Below are 6,897 nucleotides of genomic sequence, written 5' to 3'. Positions count from 1 at the left end.
TTCAAAATAGTCAACAGGGTCACAAGAAGCGTGTGGAAAAACCAAGGCGCAAAATAACTGCCCATGAACTGAGAAAAGTCAAGTGTGCAGCTGCCAAGATGCCACTTGCCACCAGTTTGGCCATATTTCAGAGCTGCAACATCACTGGAGTGCCCAAAAGCACAAGGTGTGCAATACTCAAAGACATGGCCAAGGTAAGAAAGGCTGAAAGACGACCACCACTGAACAAGACACACAAGCTGAAACGTCAAGACTGGGCCAAGAAAGACTAATTTTTCTAAGGTTTTATGGACTGATGAAATGAGAGTGAGTCTTGATGGGCCAGATGGATGGGCCCGTGGCTGGATTGGTAAAGGGCAGAGAGCTCCAGTCCGACTCAGACGCCAGCAAGGTGGAGGTGGAGTACTGGTTTGGGCTGGTATCATCAAAGATGAGCTTGTGGGGCCTTTTCGGGTTGAGGATGGAGTCAAGCTCAACTCCCAGTCCTACTGCCAGTTTCTGGAAGACACCTTCTTCAAGCAGTGGTACAGGAAGAAGTCTGCATCCTTCAAGAAAAACATGATTTTCATGCAGGACAATGCTCCATCACACGGGTCCAAGTACTCCACACCGTGGCTGGCAAGAAAGGGTATAAAAGAAGAAAATCTAATGACATGGCCTCCTTGTTCACCTGATCTGAACCCCATTGAGAACCTGTGGTCCTTCATCAAATGTGAGATTTACAAGGAGGGAAAACAGTACACCTCTCTGAACAGTGTCTGGGAGGCTGTGGTTGCTGCTGCACGCAATGTTGATGGTGAACAGATCAAAACACTGACAGAATCCAAGGATGGCAGGCTTTTGAGTGTCCTTGCAAAGAAAGGTGGCTATATTGGTCACTGATTTGTTTTTGTTTTGTTTTTGAATGTCAGAAATGTATATTTGTGAATGTTGAGATGTTATATTGGTTTCACTGGTAAAAATAAATAATTGAAATGGGTATATATTTGTTTTTTGTTAAGTTGCCTAATAATTATGCACAGTAATAGTCACCTGCACACACAGATATCCCCCTAAAATAGCTATAACTAAAAACAAACTAAAAACTACTTCCAAAACTATTCAGCTTTGATATTAATTAGTTTTTTGGGTTCATTGAGAACATGGTTGTTGTTCAATAATAAAATTAATCCTCAAAAATACAACTTGCCTAATAATTCTGCACTCCCTGTATATATGATTATACATAGGTGCAGATATATATATATATATATATATATATATATATATATATATATATATATGATTATACATAGGTGCAGATATATATACATGATTATACATAGGTGCAGATATATATATATATATATATATAGATAGATAGATAGATAGATAGATAGATAGATAGATAGATATGATTATACATAGGTGCATATATATATATACATGATTATACATAGGTGCAGATATATATATACATATATATATATATATATATATATTGGAATGTGTATTTAAAAACACTTAGACCATATTCTTCTATGTACAGAACATTGGAATGTCAAATATTTACAGTAAATACATATTTAAAACATTTAAAAAAAATTAATATTGCATAAATATGTTTTTTCTTGTTTTCATCTACTTAACTGCAAAGGGCTCCAATGCGCTTGTATATATTTCTATATATGTGTATATATGTATGTATGTGTTTATATGTGTATATATGTTTGTAAATACATACATGCACATAAAAATACATATGTATATATATATATATACTGTGTATATGAAACTAAAAGCGAGGAGCTAGGGTGTAAAAAAAGGGAACCTAAAAAGGGGGAACTAGGTTGCAGATATTCACCAAACAATAACCAGAAACCTTAGCTGCAATCCCTTTAAGGAAAGTGTATACTGGAGCTGTGAACTTCAGTATTTACTCTCCAATGGAGATGAGAGAAGAGGACAAAAAAGGGAATGAAATAGCGCTCTTTCTGTTACATAAACTCTATGAATAAAACATATAGATAAACCATGGAATGATGGTGACAATAATTTTAAGGATACATTTTAGAATCAGTAATAAAAATAAGTCATGTCAAACGCTTATAGATCCAAGTGCAATTATAAATATGAGCAAATAAGTATTGACAGCAAAATAGAAACCAAAAAATTGTGTTAGATGAATGGATAAACACACAATATTGTCAAATACAAAATACAGTAAGAAAGTAAATAATTGCACTCCTGCGTGAATGTCTAAAATTCTCACTTACAAGATAAAACCTCAATCCTATGAGGTAAGGTGTTTGCACTGCAGAGAAATACTTCTATGGCGTATACTGGTATCTCAACAGATATAGCCAATTCCCCTCTTGGTATATGGTAAACTTCCAGGTGCTTTGTAGAAGTCAGTATTCCTTCTGCCACTCAGGTATGGAATCTTTCTTCCCAGAGTATGGTAGGACTCCCAAGAGATTCTCCCTAATTGGGTGTATGCTGGTGCTGTCACATTAAAGCTTGCAAGAAACTGTAATCATACTTTTCTCTACGCTTCATGCTCCAGTAAATCTTTAATTTATTGGATCTAGTTTCCTCTCCAGGACCTTCTGAAGAGGTCTTCTTTTCAAAAGTGGTTCACGGACTATTGAACTAAATATAGCACTATCCCGCTCAAATTAAGTTTCTGACACTCGAGGTCACTATATTCACAAAGACAGAACCGTCTGTCTGTCTTTGTGAATATAGTGATCTAGGCACCTATTAATCAAGGTCTGGTGGACCTGATCCGACAGTGCGGATCAGGTCCGCCAGACCTCGCTGAATACGGCGAGCATATTGCTCGCCGTATTCAGCATTGCACCAGTAACTCACAAGAGCTGCTGGTGCAACGTCGCCCCCTGCAGATTCGGGGCCAGCAGGGGGGTGTCAATCAACCCGATCGTACTCGATCGGGTTGAATTCTGGCGATTCCTGTCCGCCTCATCAGAGCAAGCGGACAGGGTTATGGAGCAGTGGTCTTTGTGACCGCTGCTTCATAACTGCTGTTGCTGGCTCGCCAGAAACACGGGGCATCAAGCTCCTTTCGGAGCTTGATAAATATGCCCCCTAGAGTTCAATAGTCAGTAAACCACTTTTGAAAAGAAGACCTCATCAGAAGAGTCCAGAGAGGAAACTAGATCCAGTAAATTAAAGATTTACTACAAAGCACCTGGAAGTTTACCATATACCAAGAGGGGAATTGGCTATATCTGTTGAGATACCAGTATACGCCATAGAAGTACTTCACTGCAGTGCAAGCACCTTACCTCTTTCTTACTGTATTTTGTATCTGACAATATTGTGTGTTTATCCATTCATCTAACACAATTTTTTGGTTTCTATTTTGCTGTCAATACTTATTTGCTCATATTTATAATTGCACTTGGATCTATAAGCGTTTGACATGACTTATTTTTATTACTGATTCTAAAATGTATCCTTAAAATTATTGTCACCATCATTCCATGGTTTATCTATATGTTTTATTCATAGAGTTTATGTAACAGAAAGAGCGCTATTTCATTCCCTTTTTTGTCCTCTTCTTCCCTCATGTATGTATGTGTATATATATATATATATATATATATATATATATATATATATATATACATATATATATATATATATATATACATACATATATATCTTTAAAGTTTTTCTAACACCTGAGACCTCATATCTTTGAACCCTTATAACTTTTGTGTGCATTTTTTTAAAATAATTTTTATTAGATAGTGTTATTATGTGTGTAACTGTACTGTGTAATGTATATATTTATTACCTAGTGTTATTATGTGTGTAACTGTACTGTGTAATGTATATTTATTAGATGGTGTTATTATGTGTGTAACTGTACTGTGTAATGTATATTTATTAGATAGTGTTATTATGTGTGTAACTGTACTGTGTAATGTATATTTATTAGATGGTGTTATTATGTGTGTAACTGTACTGTGTAAGGTATATTTATTAGATAGTGTTATGTGTGTAACTGTACTGTGTAAGGTATATTTATTAGATAGTTTTATTATGTGTGTAACTGTACTGTGTAATGTATATTTATTAGATAGTGTTATTATGTGTGTAACTGTACTGTGTAATGTATATTTATTAGATAGTGTTATTATAAGTGTAACTGTACTGTGTAAGGTATATTTATTAGATAGTTTTATTATGTGTGTAACTGTACTGTGTAATGTATATTTATTAGATAGTGTTATTATAAGTGTAACTGTACTATGTAAGGTATATTTATTAGATAGTGTTATTATAAGTGTAACTGTACTGTGTAAGGTATATTTATTAGATAGTTTTATTATGTGTGTAACTGTACTGTGTAATGTATATTTATTAGATAGTGTTATTATGTGTGTAACTGTACTGTGTAATGTATATTTATTAGATAGTGTTATTATGTGTGTAACTGTACTGTGTAATGTATATTTATTAGATGGTGTTATTATGTGTGTAACTGTACTGTGTAATGTATATTTATTAGATAGTGTTATTATGTGTGTAACTGTACTATGTAATGTATATTTATTAGATAGTGTTATTATGTGTGTAACTGTACTGTGTAATGTATATTTATAAGATAGTGTTATGATGTGTGTAACTGTACTGTGTAATGTATATTTATTAGATGGTGTTATTATATGTGTAACTGTACTGTGTAATGTATATTTATTAGATAGTGTTATTATGTGTGTAACTGTACTGTGTAATGTATATTTATTAGATGGTGTTATTATGTGTGTAACTGTACTGTGTAATGTATATTTATTAGATGGTGTTATTATGTGTGTAACTGTACTGTGTAATGTATATATTTATTACATAGTGTTATTATGTGTGTAACTGTACTGTGTAATGTATATTTATTAGACAGTGTTATTATGTGTGTAACTGTACTGTGTAATGTATATTTATTAGATGGTGTTATTATGTGTGTAACTGTACTGTGTAATGTATATTTATTAGATGGTGTTATTTTAAGTGTAACTGTACTGTGTAATGTATATTTATTAGATAGTGTTATTATGTGTGTAACTGTACTGTGTAATGTATATGTATTAGATGGTGTTATTATGTGTGTAACTGTACTGTGTAATGTATATTTATTAGCTAGTGTTATTATGAGTGTAACTGTACTGTGTAATGTATTATTTATTAGATAGTGTTATTATGAGTGTAACTGTACTGGGTAATGTATATTTATTAGATAGTATTATTATGTGTGTAACTGTACTGTGTAATGTATATTTATTAGATAGTGTTATTATGTGTTTAACTGTACTGTGTAATGTATATTTATTAGATAGTGTTATTATGTATGTAACTGTACTGTGCAATGTATATTTATTAGATAGTGTTATTATGAGTGTAACTGTACTGTGTAATGTTTATTTATTAGATAGTGTTATTATGAGTGTAACTGTACTGTGTAATGTATATTTATTAGATAGTGTTATTACATGTGTAACTGTACTGTGTAATGTATATTTATTAGATAGTGTTATTATGTGTGTAACTGTACTGTGTAATGTATATTTATTAGATGGTGTTATTATGTGTGTAACTGTACTGTGTAATGTATATTTATTAGATGGTGTTATTATGTGTGTAACTGTACTGTGTAATGTATATATTTATTAGATAGTGTTATTATGTGTGTAACTGTACTGTGTAATGTATATTTATTAGACAGTGTTATTATGTGTGTAACTGTTCTGTGTAATGTATATTTATTAGATGGTGTTATTATGTGTGTAACTGTACTGTGTAATGTATATTTATTAGATGGTGTTATTATGTGTGTAACTGTACTGTGTAATGTATATTTATTAGATGGTGTTATTTTAAGTGTAACTGTACTGTGTAATGTATATTTATTAGATAGTGTTATTATGTGTGTAACTGTACTGTGTAATGTATATGTATTAGATGGTGTTATTATGTGTGTAACTGTACTGTGTAATGTATATTTATTAGCTAGTGTTATTATGAGTGTAACTGTACTGTGTAATGTATTATTTATTAGATAGTGTTATTATGAGTGTAACTGTACTGGGTAATGTATATTTATTAGATAGTATTATTATGTGTGTAACTGTACTGTGTAATGTATATTTATTAGATAGTGTTATTATGTGTTTAACTGTACTGTGTAATGTATATTTATTAGATAGTGTTATTATGTATGTAACTGTACTGTGCAATGTATATTTATTAGATAGTGTTATTATGAGTGTAACTGTACTGTGTAATGTTTATTTATTAGATAGTGTTATTATGAGTGTAACTGTACTGTGTAATGTATATTTATTAGATAGTGTTATTATGTGTGTAACTGTACTGTGTAATGTATATTTACTAGATAGTGTTATTACATGTGTAACTGTACTGTGTAATGTATATTTATTAGATAGTGTTATTATAAGTGTAACTGTACTGTGTAATGTATATTTATTAGATAGTGTTATTATGAGTGTAACTGTACTGTGTAATGTATATTTATTAGATGGTGTTATTATGTGTGTAACTGTACTGTGTAATGTATATTTATTAGATAGTGTTATTATAAGTGTAACTGTACTGTGTAATGTATATTTATTAGATGGTGTTATTATGTGTGTAACTGTACTGTGTAATGTATATTTATTAGATAGTGTTATTATAAGTGTAACTGTACTGTGTAAGGTATATTTATTAGAGGTTGTTTTTATGAGTGTAACTGTACTGTGTAATGTATATTTATTAGATGGTGTTATTATAAGTGTAACTGTACTGTGTAAGGTATATTTATTAGAGGGTGTTATTATGTGTGTAACTGTACTGTGTAATGTATATTTATTAGATAGTGTTATTATGAGTGTT

At 31.5% G+C, this 6,897-nt stretch overlaps 1 protein-coding gene across 5 annotated transcripts in view; it reads right to left on the bottom strand.

Moving 5' to 3' along the window:
• Positions 1-6,897, bottom strand: part of PTPRC (protein tyrosine phosphatase receptor type C) — a gene marked incomplete at its 3' end in the record, with an annotated part of 312,862 nt that overhangs the window by 248,273 nt on the left and 57,692 nt on the right.

This window comes from Bombina bombina, chromosome 10, assembly GCF_027579735.1.
Source record: "Bombina bombina isolate aBomBom1 chromosome 10, aBomBom1.pri, whole genome shotgun sequence".
Classification (NCBI taxonomy): Eukaryota; Metazoa; Chordata; class Amphibia; order Anura; family Bombinatoridae; genus Bombina; species Bombina bombina.
The sequence above is the reverse complement of the archived record's forward strand: the minus strand, read 5'-3'. Positions and strand labels throughout refer to the sequence as shown.